The sequence below is a fragment of the Pteronotus mesoamericanus genome, unplaced genomic scaffold (assembly GCF_021234165.1).
Source record: "Pteronotus mesoamericanus isolate MK-2021 breed Mesoamerican mustached bat unplaced genomic scaffold, CSHL_Meso_final scaffold_54, whole genome shotgun sequence".
Classification (NCBI taxonomy): Eukaryota; Metazoa; Chordata; class Mammalia; order Chiroptera; family Mormoopidae; genus Pteronotus; species Pteronotus mesoamericanus.
In genome coordinates, this window is record NW_026555321.1 from 23,701,421 (window position 1) to 23,716,202 (window position 14,782).

At 34.8% G+C, this 14,782-nt stretch overlaps 1 protein-coding gene across 3 annotated transcripts in view; it reads right to left on the reverse strand.

The window, feature by feature from the left end:
- The window catches only part of STAG1 (STAG1 cohesin complex component), a 373,948-nt gene that overhangs the window by 145,859 nt on the left and 213,307 nt on the right, over window positions 1–14,782 (reverse strand). The window lies entirely within an intron of this gene.

Here is a 14,782-nt window from a genome sequence, read left to right on the forward strand (position 1 = left end):
TATATTTTCAGAAAAATATTATGAATCCATAAAATCTAAACTTTATTGAAATTTTTATTTAACACACCAACATATAAATAAATGACACAGATACAACATAGGCATTGTGATGTCTTAATGAGTCTACTAAAAGACTCATTTCTGCATAGCAGGAGCACTAACTAAATTTTACTGGCATTATTAACAGAACCATTTTATAAATTAATATTGATCCTGCAGAAATTCAGCCTAGATTCTGTAACAAGGGCTTTTAAGTGGTTTCTTCTTGTCTACCATAGAAAGGAATACTTCATTTATCTTTCACATACTAAGTGCTATCTTGCACTTGTTCTGGTACTATAAAATGGTAAACTTGTGCTACTCAGAATTGGGATTTGCAAACAGATGCTAACAACAAACGGCTTGTTGCCAGTTCATTTTAAAAAGAAAAGTAAGTTTTTAGAAATATTCATAACAATCTAACAGAACAATCTATGTCTTTTGAATCTAATAATGAAATGACACAAAACATATATTGTATTTCTTTTGAAAATCATTTTATTATATTTTACAAAGTACTAGATTATAAAAGATTGGTAACTAAAAAAACTAGTCTTTCACCACAGAGTTCAAGAAGCGCTTGTTTCATGCTGCCCCATTCATCTGTCAATCCAGCATACACTGAGAAATGTTCCATGTACTAGAAGTACAAAAATGAACAAGACAGTACCTGCTCTCATGACTTTTTACATTCTAGTGAGAATACAATGAACAAACAGATGATATACAAATGAAAAATATGCCAGTTAATGAAAAATCTATAAAGAAAAACTAAAGTATGGTTTAAAAATATAAAATATAGTTAAAAGAATAGAGAGTAAAGAGGGTGGTCAGGCAAGAAGGCCTCTCTGAAGAGCTGATGTTTGAGCATGAAGTGAGTGAATGAGCAACTGACTGTATGACAGAACAGTGTTCTATAAGGAAAGAGAATAAAAAGTGCAAATGTTATGAGGTAACCTGTTACAAGGAGGGCACATAAAAGAAAAAAGTGGTTAGTGTAGTTAAAGCACTGAAATAGGTAGAAGCAAAGGATGAGGTTGAGGAGAAAATCAAGAGGCCACATTACTGGTTCTACTAGAATCAAGTAAGTTCTCAGGATTAAATCTAAATGAGGTAAGACCCACTAAAAGATTTGTGGTGGGTGAGAAATACTCTGATTTATATTCTAAATAGACTATAGAATAGTAAAAGTACAGAAAGAGACCAAGCAGAATACCAAAAGAGAGCTAGAAATATTTTCACAAAAATTTGCAATGATGATTCTCAAGATTTTTGCTTTGAGCAACGCAATAAAGCAATGCTGGCTTAGATACCAGTTATAGCAATAGGTAGAGAGAAATGTTTAGATGTAAAGTATATTTTGAAGGCAGTGCTAGAAGAATATAATAGATTATAAGGTAGACAATGAGGGAAGTAGAAAACACATGGGTAACTTACAGTTTTGTGCTTATTAGGTATCAAAGTAGAAACGCCTAATAGAAATAACATTTGGAAGTTATTATCAAAGATATTGGTATTTAGATAAAAAAAAAAAACTGGATGGTACAACCCATCCAATGGATAATTATTCAGCCATTAGAAAAAAGTAGCATGATTTATGAGGTGAAAAGGCAAGGCTGCCAAGATATTTGTTTATGAGAGAAAGCAAGATGCCTGCCAGTGTGTATGCTATTATTTATGCAAAATAGGGAATGTTATTTATTTTTATATGCCAGTCACTTCTCTAAGTTCTTTACCTATTCATTTATATCTCACAACCCTATCAAGTAAATACTATTATAATTATCACTTTTTACCAAAGAGAACACTGAGGCACAGACTGGCTAAGAGACTTGCAAGTTACATAGCCAGTAACTGGCAGAGATAGAATTTGGATAGGCAATCATGCTCCATAATTCAAGTTCTAAACCATTACAGCATACTCTCTTTCCCTGAATATGCATGTACTATTATTTTCATAAAATATGAAAAGATACATAAGAAACTGGCAACTGGCTGCCTTCAGGGAAGTGGAAAGCCATGAGTGAAAAAGTGATTTTGTCATTTAACTGGTTTTTAAATTTTAAATTTTAACTCACATGACTATATTACCTCTCCCACCATTATATTGTAATAGAAATAATTATGGAATTGGTTTTCAGCATATTCACTGGGGAGTAAATGAGGACAAAAGATAAAGAATGAAGATTCAGTCCTGAGATAGTTTCAGTATTTAGAGTTTAACTTTCTAAGATAAACCAGGACAGTGTGGTATTTCAGAAAACAAGCAATTACAGTGCTTCAAGGAGAAAGCAGCTATGTGTTTCAAGCAAGAAAACGGTAACTGGGAGTTGCCTGGTGATTTTGACAATAAGAAGGTCTCGTATTTTGCCATGTGTAATGTTCATTTTTTTGTCCAAATTTTTGAGGGAAAAATAAGGATGTGCATTATACATGGGTAGTACTAATTCTGTATCTATATGTTTTTCATTATTTTATTTATTCTTATGCATTAAAAGTATAACTCTGAAAAGCAATAATGATATCTGTATATTCAAAAATAAATGCTAAAATTCCTTTATAATACCAAAAAAACCTATCTAAATAAAAATTTAAAAATTGAATTAAAAAATTAAAATGAAAGATTTTTTTCCCTAAAAGTTTGATCCAAAAACATGGGTGCGCATTATACACGGCAAAATACAGTAACTGTTTGCCTCAACAAGAGTAGAGGCATTGGAGTGGTAAAAATAGAAACTTGATTAGAGTGGGTTCAAAGAGTAAGAAGAGGGAGAATGAGCAAAGACAGTGAACAGAAATAATTCTTTGAAAGAAATGAAATTGTAGCTAGACAGATGTGAGGAAACAAGGGAGGGTATGATTGTCAGTCTTGCATGTCAACTAGGCTAAGTTATAGTATCTAATCAAACACTAATCTAGTAGTTACAGTGAAGGTATTTTATAGCTATGGTTAACATTTAGTTGATTTTAAGTAAAGGAGTTTACTCTCAATAATGCAGTGGACCTCATCCAATCAGCTGAATGCCTTAAGAGCAAAAGCTGAGTTTTCCTGGAGAAGCAGTACCTGCTTTACAACTGCACAACTCCTGCCTAAGTTTCTAGTCTGCTGGCCTACCCTGCAAATTTCAAACTTGCCAGTTCCCACAACAGCAATAGCCAAATCATTGAAATAAATCTCCCTCTACTTAAAAAAAAATATATATATATATGTATGTATTTACACATATATATCTGTGTGTGTGTTTATCTCCTATTGGTTCTGTGTTAGTTGGAGAGCCTTGAATGATACAGAGTGTTTCTAAAAGACAAGAGCCATTATAGCATATTAAAATAATTGTAAGAATTATTTAATAAAAGGGGGAAAATTGAAGCCAGGAGAGAGAAAAAACAATTTGGAGAGCAACATTCTTGAGGCAGTGAACAAGCATAAGATCCACTGCAAAAGTGATCTTAGATAAAGGGCACTGTAATAAGAGATGGATATATGGATATAGAGTATATGGATACAACTGCACCTAAATAGGTTTGAACTTTTAATCTCTTCTGGCTCTATTTAAGCAAGCAAGATAATCAGTAAAGTGTGAAAAGAGGATAGGAGATGTTACCAGTTTAAGAAGTATGAAATAATCTTTTTAAGAAAGTGGGTGTATCAATGGAGTAGGATAGTGAACAGAACTTTTAAGCAGCATTAAAGGTCCACTTGCAAAAAAAAAAAAAAAAGTAAAATCCAGCCATTATGATTATGTATTTTTCGTCAGCCTCTTTCAGCTGCTCTAGTGCGGGTATGGCACAGGAGATAATTTTTGCCTAGGGGATATGATGGACAGAGAGAGGCAAGGATATTAAGTGTATGAAGAGGAACATAATTATAATAAATCTGGATGACAGAAACTGAGCTGAGGTAGTGAGAACATGAAGGGCATAAAGAACACAAAAAATATAGTATCAAGGGATTTAAAGTCCCAACAGAAGAAAAACAATACTGGAGTTGGAAGCATAAAACACTGCAACATAAGAAAGTGGTTATCAGCAAACAGGATAATTGAAATTAGGATTGTGGATATGGACCCTTTACATCAATATTTAACTATTTGCATTTATGTCTTTCTAATCATAAAATGAAAAAACTGCATTTATATTTAATAGTGTCTACTATACATTTGAAAACTATTACTATAAACCCTTGAAATATGTTTGTAAATAGCACCAACTAAATTTGTAAGAGAGGTATTCCTGCTTTTTAAAAAATACTTAAACAAAAGGTTTAAAAAAACTTCCATTTTCCAAATAATAAAGATTTAACCAATCCCTGTATTTCCTTAAAACCCAACTATAATAATAAGGAAAAAACAATTTTCATCTTCAATACACCCAGAAAATACCTGCGACACCAAATGACAATATATTAATATATGAATATGAACAGCAGATGGATGAGTAGAGAGCACACAAACCAAACCGTCAAAAAGTATGACAACTATTTCTAAAACGAAAAAAAGAAAATGGTTTGGCTCTGAAGCATTCAGAAATTAGAAATACTACTAGTTTTCATACAAGATGAAGCAAGGTAAGATCTGAAAATACAAGCACAGTCCTCCCCAGGACACATACATATACATAAACACACACACACACACACACACACACACATTGTGCAGATACCAAAATTCATGGATGCTCAAGTCCCTTATATAAAATGGTGTAGTACTTGCATATATACTCTACACAAATCCTCCTGTATACTTCAAATCAGCTCTAGATTATTTATAAGACTTAATACAATGAATGCTGTGTAAACAGTTGTTTAGGGAATAGTGACAAGAAAAAAAAGTCTGTGTTCAGTACAGACACAACCATTATATAGGCTCTAACTACATTACAAGTCAGCAACAATATTACATTGTTTTTTTTTAATATTTTCAATCCAAGGTAGGTTAAGTCTGTGAATGCAGAACCTATGGATATGAAGGGCCAAATGTATTATTTCAAATATTAAGTAATTAAATCCTAAATCTCCACTTCAACCTAGGCAGTCATGCAATTCCTCTATCACACACCCATCTTGGAAGTGCAGTTTATTCCCTGAAGAAAATAAACCAGAGATTTGGAATCATTAGACACAGATGAGGGATATAAGGGAAGTGCAAAGTGCCATGGGTGCTCTTTCACCCTGCCCAACACCCAAAAGGTAGACAGGAACCAAATTTAAGTAAATTGAAAGATGCTTCCTCTAGGGAAACTATTAACTCCCAAAAGGAAAATTATTATCAATACCAACAGTATAGTCTGCAATGAAAATGCTAGCTCACCAAAACACTACTCTACAGTGATACTCACTAAAGAAGCGAGGACCCTACCCTGTCAAACACAATAAAACACACACAAACGCTGTTGACAATCACCTTTTCAGTATTTCAGTACCAGCAATAGAGAGCCAAGAAACAAATATTTGAGATAAGTTTCCAACATGAAAAGAGAGTGATAAAAACAAGAGAGTAAGAAGAGGTCTTGGTAGGGAACATTGTCAAAAAGACAAGACGACATATAATCCATGGAATAATGTTTTTAGAAAAGGCGTGGAGACTAAGAAAGAACTCTCAGAAAACTTAAAATATCTGTCAATAATACTAAGTTCATAAAGTTGAGAAAATACAGGGAAAATGAACAAAAAGGTTAAGAAATGGAAAATGGAAGACAAACTCATGCAAAATAATGACAAACTCAGGATTATTTACGAAAGTAATATGCAAGCAATAAGTATTCATCAAAGAATGCCAAGCATAATGGATGGGAAAATATATATGCATATCTAGTACATCATCATATTTCAGAACACCAGAACAAAGAGGAAAGTTTAAAAGCTTCTAAAAAGAAAAAACATGATCAGACTCAGAAGCTGAAACAGAACTGGACTTCTCAAAAACATTGGAAACTAGAGAAAAGTACAGAAGAAAATATTCAATACTGAATTCTACACTGGGCCAGACAACTAAACATGAGTATACAAAACGCTTTCAGGCACGTAAAATCTCAAATACATACTTCTCCAATACTCATTTCCTCAAAAAGCTATAAAAAAATATGCTACCCAAAGAGAAGAGAATAAATGAAAAAGAGCAAGCAAGCAAAAGATAGGGAATCCAACAAAAGAAAAAGAATACAATGGCAGAAAAATTAAATAACTTAGAGGGTATCTAGATTTTAGAAATTGAGGAAGCCATATTAAACATGAATATAAAAAATTAAAAGCAGAAGACAGGAACTGCCTGTCAAGATGGTGGCATAGGTAAACACAGCTTGCCCCCTTGCACAACTATATCAAAATTACAATTAAGATATAGAACCATCATTCAGGATCATCACACATCAAGATGAATGTAAGTCTGACAACTACAGAATTTCAAGAAACCACATCTGTCCAGGCTGGTAAGAGGGGCAGAGATGAGAAACAGATTGGTCCCGTACCCATGTAGGGTGGATAAAAAATCAGGAGGAATATTTTTGGAGCAAGGAGTCCCAGCCACACACCAGGCTCCCCAGCCCAGGGTTTCAGTACCATTAAAATAAGTACCCATAACTTTTGACTGTAAAAACCAGCGGGGATTGAATTGGGGGAAGACACTTCTAAGAGCCCAAAGCAGTTCCTCTTAAAAAACCCACACACAACCTTACTCTGACTCACTCCCTCTGAGCTCCAAAACTGGGGTAACTGCTTGAAAAGCACCAGTGGCATACAAGGAGAACTGAAGTGTCTGGCTTCAAGGTGAGGCCTGGGGGACAGCTTTCTCTCACGCAGAAAGGCAAGCAGAGGCGATTGTCCCTTTTCTGAACCCTCCCTCAATAGATCCACAGAGCCAGCAGGCATGTGCCATATCAAAGATGCCATCAACCTAGCTAACACTGTTTGTCCTGCACTGGATATCCCCTGAGACTCCCTACCACACAGTTTATGGTCCCACCTATGCTATTAACAGAGACTTATCCATACGAATGGCTGGTCTTGGCTCATGCAAAACAACTTCCTAAAACCTCTAAGAAAAGCAACACCCTGCCTCGGGGAGCCCCCAGCCCCCATACCACTTGCTAAGGGGCCCCAGGCCCAGCAATAGCAGCAGCCAGCCCAGATTCCCAGCTTGGCTTTGCATGGGAACCTCCAAGCCCAGCACAAGTAGCAGCCATCTCAGATTGATTTATAGCTCATGCATGGTGGCCTCCAGCAGAACATAGGTGGGGTCTGACCTTGACCTGCACTGCCTGGGAAATCCCAGAGCCTGTGCACCCACTGGATAGCTACAGACCATGTTAGAGCAGCACCTTGTCCCTGTACAGCTGATCTCTGTGGAAGGGGGGAAGTTGGTGGTCAGTGGCCACTGCCAGTCCTTGCAGCTGACTGGCCAAGATAAATCTTTCCCACTGACCTGCCAAAAACAATCAAGGCACCCACATGCAGGGCACACCTTGAGTACCAAGCTTAGGTCATAGGGGAGACTGTACCACTGGACCCTACAGGACACCTAGTACATTAGGCCATGTTATCAAGACAGGGAATCACAGCAACTTGACCTATTACATACAGGCAAATAGCGGGGTGGGGTGGGATGGGGTTGGAGAGGGCTGTCAAAATGAGAAGTCAAAGAAACATGGCTCAAATGAAAGAGCAAATCAAAACTCCAGAAAAGAACTAAGCAATCTATCAGATGCAGAGTTCAAAAGACTGGTTAAAAGGATGCTCAAGGAACTTAGTGAGGACCTCAACAGCATAAAGCAGATTCAGTTAGAAATGAAAGGAGACACTAATTGAAATACAGTACAATTTACAGGGAAACAACAGTGAGTGGATGAAACTGAGAACCAAATCAATGAGTTGGAACACAAGGAAGCAAAAAAAACCCCTATTCAGATAAACAAGAAGAAAAAGGAATAAAAAAAAATAATGAGGATAATGTAAGTAGCCTCTGGGATAGCTTCAAGAAGTCAAACATTCACATCATGGGGGTGCCAGGAGGAGAAAGAACAAGAAACTGGAAATCTATTTGAAAAAATAATGGAAGAAAACTTCCCTAATTTGGCAAAGGAAATAGACACCCAAGTCAAGGAAACACAGAGAGTCCCAAACAAGAAAGATGCAAAGAGGTCCACTTCAAGGCACATCATAATTAAAATGCCAAAGGTTAAAGATAAAGAAAAAAACCTTAAAAGCAGCAAGAGAAAAGAAGTTAGTTACCTACAGTGGAGTTCCCAAAAGACTACCCGCTGATTTCTGAAAAGAAACTTTGCAGGCTAGAAGGGATTGGCAAGAAATATTTATATTTATGAAAAGCAGGGACCTGCAGCCAAGACTGCTCTAACCAGCAAAGATATCATTTAAAATCAAAGGGCAGATAAAGAGCTTTCCAGAGAAGAATAAACTAAGGAATTCATCAAAACCAAACCATTTTTATATGTAATGTTAAAGGGACTTACTTAAGAAAAAGAAGGTCAAAACTATGAACAACAAAATGGCAATAAGTAAATATCTAGCAACAACTGAATCTAAAAAAACAAACTAAGCAAGAAGAAGAACACAGAAAGGATCATGGATACAGAGAGCGTTTTGATGGTTGATAAGGGAGAGGGGTGTGGTAAAGAGGTGAGGTGATTAAGAAGTACAAATGGATAGTTGCGAGTAAGTAGCCACTGGGATGTAAGTACAGTATAGGAAACAGAATGGTCCAAGAACTTATAAACATGACCCATGGACATGAACAATGGTGTGGGAATTGCCTGAGGGAGTTAGGGTGATGGGTGGAGAGGGCAAAGGGGGAAAAATTAGGGCAACTCTTAATAGCATACTCAATAAAATATAATTAAAAAATTAAAAGCAAAGGAAATACATGTCACAAAACTGGTAACATCCTAATATTTGTTTGAAAATAAAAAATCCTCACACATGTGCATATGAGGAAAAACTTAAATGCCATCATGTTACAGCAATTATGAGGTGGTATGATTATGGCTAATTTTTTGAACTTTATTTTTATTATTGACTTTATTACAAATGTCTCCATTCCCCCCCACTCCTACCCACCTCCACCCAGTCCTCACCCCTGTTCCCACTAGGCATCATCACACTGTTGTCTATGTTTATGGGTTAGGCTTATAGGTTCTTTGGCTAATCCTTTCACCTTCTTTCCTTCCCCCACCCCTGCTGGCAGCTACAAGTTTGTTTCATGTATCTGCGCCTCTGTTTCTATTTTGTTCATTAGATTCCACAAGTGAGATCATACAGTATTTGTCTTTTTCCAATTTTACTTATGTATTTTTCTCCTTTTCTGAATTCTCTGTAATTCTTTACCAAAACTAATCCTTAAAAGAAAGCTAATTTTCATACCTGATAATAGAAAAGTAAAAGAGATAAATATAAGAAAATATTAGTTCCTTAACAAGCAAATTTGTATTTTATGGGTACAGTTATGATATAGAGGCATTCGCAAATCTGACAAATTATTGGCACAAATCCCATGAAAACTCCATAAGCCTACTATATATAAATATTAGCAATCTTAAAAAAGTGTTGTATCTAGAGGAGTGGTGAGAAATACAATGATGATCAAGTTAAAAAAAAAAGTAATAGTGCAAGAACAAAGCAATGAAAAGGCAAGACTTCAGGAAAAACTTTTAAAAATGTATTTTGTTGTGATATCTAAAAATGAAATTCATATATAGTTTAAAATCAACACGGTGCTCTAACTTGAGGAAGAGTGTTTACATAATAATTACATTCCTGAAAACCTGTTCATTAACACCCATGTAAATACTTATGATTCATAAAAAATATTCCAGGACAAAAAGTCATATTAAAACATAAAATATAAAGGAGAGATTATTTAGTTTTTAGATAACCATATATTCTGGCTAACCAGAAATATTCTGTCTGGATAAGAGTTATAAAAGCCTTACTGAATTTAATAAACACAATTTGGAAAATGACAGTCAAAAACTAAGTAAAATGAAAATTCATGTACTTAGTTTTCTTAATAGAGGTTTTTGATGGAACTAATTTATTTATTTACTTGTTTATTTCTGATTTCCCATTTGTAATGTCTTTTATTACAAAAATAAAGTGGATGTTTGATAAATTCTGAGTAAAAACAAGAATGAATGGAAACACTGCAACCATGATTAGCTCTTTATGTCTTTACAGGATAATACCAGTAGCTAAATAAATGTTAGCGACAAGTTCAAGCACTTCCAATTTCTTTTAACGAGGTAGCTATCACTATCTCCCCACTTTGCATATAAGGAAAAGGAGGCCACCAGATAAGTTAAGGACTTGTCCAAGTTACTCAACTAATAATAGACAAAAGAGGGATACAGATCCAGACAGTGTGACCCAGGACCCACTCTACTATATGGTTTTAGCAACTGAAAATTAAAGGAAAAAATATCATTTTACTAGGCAGAATAATTTTCAGTCTAAGACTGGAGAACGAAGCAATTTCCTATATCATGTTTTTTCCTCATAAGTCCAGAGATGTTGACTTGTTAAAGAATGCTAATCAATAATGAATATTATGTCAATATAAAATCAACCTACCACTGTTAAACAACAAGATACAAAGAAATGTTTACTTCCCCAAGAGTTGGAGAGTGACCTACTGGTAAAGATTGGCCTTCTAGCACACTGAAGCTGCTTGACTATCATATGATGATCTTAATCACATTTTCTAATTTTCCCAAAATTCACATTAGGAAAAAAAGAATAGACTGAATCACCATGTCATTATTAATATAAATTGGTATTCTTAATATCATTTTATTCAAGTTAGCATTTTCACCTGAGAAGTGAGAGGCAGCCAATATTAATTTGTATGTAACATCACAGAGAATTATATAGATTGATAAAATAGCAGAAAATTAAAAAGTTATATACCATTACTTATTCTGCAAAACTGTCACCTAACAAAAATTTGAAGTAAATGACTTATAAAGTATTGGTATACATTTTAAAAACAAATGCCTAAGAATAATAAAAATACAAAAAATAGGTCTGAGTAAATTTTTCTTCATAATTCCAAGGTGGTATAAACAAAAAATCCTATCCATATTGTTTTTTAAAAAAATATATTTTATTGATTATGCTATTACAGTTGTCCCATGTTTTTTCTCCTCTTTATCACCCTCCACCCTGCATCCCCATAGCCTCCAGCATCCCACTCCACCTTAGTTCATGTCCATGGGTTGCATGTAATTTTTTTGGCTTCTCCATGTCCTATACTATTCTTAACCTCTCCCATTTATTCTGTACCTACCAATTATGCTTCTTAATCCCTGTACCTTTATCTCCATTTTCCACCTCCTCCTCCCCACTGATAACCCTCCATGTGATCTCCATTTCTGTGATTTTGTTGCTTAGTTTTTGTTTTGTAGGTTCATTTGTTGATAGTTGTTGTCATTTTACTGTTCATAGTTTTTGATCTCCTTTTTCTTAGATAAGTACCTTTAACATTTCATATAACAAAGGCTTGGTGATGATGAACTCCTTTAACTTGACCTTATCTGGGAAGCACTTTATCTGCCCTGCCATTCTAAATGATAGCTTTGCTAAATAGAGGAATCTTGGATGTAGGTCCTTGCTTTTCATGACTTGGAATACTTCTTACCAGCTCCTTCTTGTCTGTAAGTTTTCTTTAGAGAAATCAGCTGATAGTCTTATGGGAACTCCTTTGTAGGTACTCTCTTCTGTTGCTGCTTTTAAGATTCTCTCCTTGTCTTTAATCTTGGGTAATGTAATCATGATGCACCTCGGTGTGTGCTTCCTTGTGTCCAACTTCTTGGGAGACTGAGCTTCCTGGATCTCCTGGAAGTCTCTTTCCTTTGACAGGTTGGGGATGTTTTCCTTCATTATTTCTTCAAGTAAGTTTTCAATTTCTTGCTCTTCCTCTTCTCCTTCTGGTGCCCCTATGATTCAGATGTTGGGACATTTGAAGTTGTCCCTGAGGTTCCTAAGACTCTCCTCATTTTTTTGAATTCTTGTTTTCATTCTGTTCCAGCTAAATGTTTATTTCTTCTTTCTGTCCCAAATCACTGATTTCAGTCCCAGTTTCTGTCCCTTCACTGCTGGTTCCCTGTATATTTTTCTTTATTTCACTTTGCATAGCCTTCACTTTTTCCTCTATTTTGTGACCATACTCAACCATCTTTCGAGCATTCTGATTACCAGTGTTGTGAACTCTGCATCTGATAGGCTGGCTATCTCCTCACTGCTTAGTTCTTTTTCTGGAGTTTTGAGCTGTTCTTACATTTGGGCCATATTTCTTTTCTCAGCGCCGTTGTTACATTGTAAAGAGCGGAGCCTTAGGTATTGACCAGGGCAGGGTAACCCACTTCCCTGCATTGTGGCATAGTCTGGATGAACGTTTTTCCTTTAATTCCTTGGTTAAAGACTTCCATACAGTTCAGTTTTCTGGCAGTTCTGGTTGTTTTTGTTTTTAAATTTTTTGTTGTCCTTCTTTTGATTGTGAGAGGAAGCAAAGCAAAAATATCTGCCCATGTCTCCACCTTGGCCAGAAGTAAATCCTATCCACTTTGACCTTAAGAATATTTTCTCAGGAAAATTCCATCAAATTTAGAAAAAAAAAATAAAAATGTACCCAGTCTCAAGATTGTAAATCCACCAAAACAATAATAATATTATTTATAAAAATTAAATCAACAATGTTCTAATATGTCCAACTGAGATAACTATTTAGAACAGAAATAAGGGCAATTAATTCTGAAGTTTAATGATTAATGACAACTGTACTATGAAGTGAAGATTCTTTATTAAGATGGGTCAAATAAGTAGGATGGTATGTTTTAAAATTCCAATTGAGAGAACAGGAAAAAAAACAAAATATGATATAAAATGTAATTACTAATATTATATTCCAGTTTAATGATAAATAGAATTCCAAAATAAAGTAAAAAGCAGTTTATCTCCAATAAAAAAAACACTACTTATAAGTGTGGACCAGACCTAAAGTACTACAAGATGAAAATTTAAAAAAAAATTATAAAATTTATTTGAGCTAAACAGGGAGCAAGATCTCAACAGCCTGAGTAAAATGCTCCCATGATGAAAAGTTTTAATGAAAATGGGGTAAAAGTATACAATTAAATGCAATGCAGAAACACAGATAATAGGGACACATTATTTAATTGATAACAAGAAAATGGGGTATTTGGAAAACAGATTAAAAGTATGTACTGGTGGTAAGACCACTGTGATGACTTAACGAATCTCTGGAACTCATTACATCTGTATCCTACAAAACAGCTAAACTGATTACCTATCTTCTTAGCTAAAATATAATCAATATCATGGAGCATTTTATTCCAAAGCCAATAATCATTTGTGGTTATAGCTGCCTTGTAACTGTCCATGCAAAAAGTCTCTGAAGCAGAGGATTAAATGTTTCTGCTCCTTTTATCTAGTCCCCAAGATTCATCCTGCAAAGTGAATAAAAATTATCTTTTAATCTAACCCTTGCACACATATACCATTAAAACACACACACACACACACACACACACACACACACACACACACACACACACACAGCAGAGGGCAAAGATGAAAACAGAAAAATTCTTGAAGAGATGGGTAATTATTATCCACTTTGGAATTAAGTTCTCTGCAAGAAGATAAGATCTCTGTGCTCTGTCAAAGGGTATGTGACTGATGTGTCTCTTATTTTATAAAACCAAACCTTGGAAGAAAAGATCATTAACACAGACATATGGAAATTACAGTAATATTTTGAAGTAAATTTGAGAATGACTTGAATAATGCTTTTAGCTTTTGAAAAATCAGTGAAAACATAAGGATCTGTTTTTCTTGATATTTGATTTAGAAAAGTAATTTCAAATCCAAATAGGCTAGACAATTATATAAAAATAGCACTTAAGACAAAATGGCATTTATTAAGCAGTTTTTTAAAAAAGCTATTATGAGCACAGGTTAAGTTGTGGGAAGAGAAAGATAGAAAGGTTCTAGAGGAAGAGAGATGTACTCAAATCAAAGGCAACAGAGGGAAAACCATCATTAAAATATATTTAAGTATAAAGTTTATATATATATATAAAGTTAAGTATATATAAATTATATAGAGTATATATAAAGTGTGTGTGTGTGTGTGTGTGTGTGTGTGTGTGTATAAAATTAAAGGGACAAATGTAGGGAGGAAACAATACAATAAGAAAACTCACTGAAAATGTGCCAATGGAAAGGAGAGCTGAAATGGACCATCATAAAGGAGGTGAAATATAGTAATACTTCATTTACATGGCAGTGAAAAACAAATGCAAATGAATTAAAGTGCATTTTACAGGATATTGAAATATTTTGAAAGAAAAAACATTCAGGCCCTGATAGGTGTGGCTCAGTGCCTTGGGCATTGTTCCTCAAACTGAAAGGTATGGGAGACAACCACACATCAATGTTTCTCTCACTCCCTCCCTTCCTCTCTTCTTCCTTTCCCCTTTCTCTAAAATTAAATAAATACAATCTTAAAAAAGACATAATGGACAATGAGAGAATGGATTGCCTATTTAAGGGGAAAAAAAGAGAATTGAATAAAAATATGGTGACTCACAACAGCTGAAGCAAAAAATGACAAAATATTAAATTAGGGATTTGCAGTAAGTAGTCACCAAGGTATCAGCATGACCTAGAAACCTGCTAAACTCTGGGGGTAAGGCCATGAAATCAGTTTCAATAAAT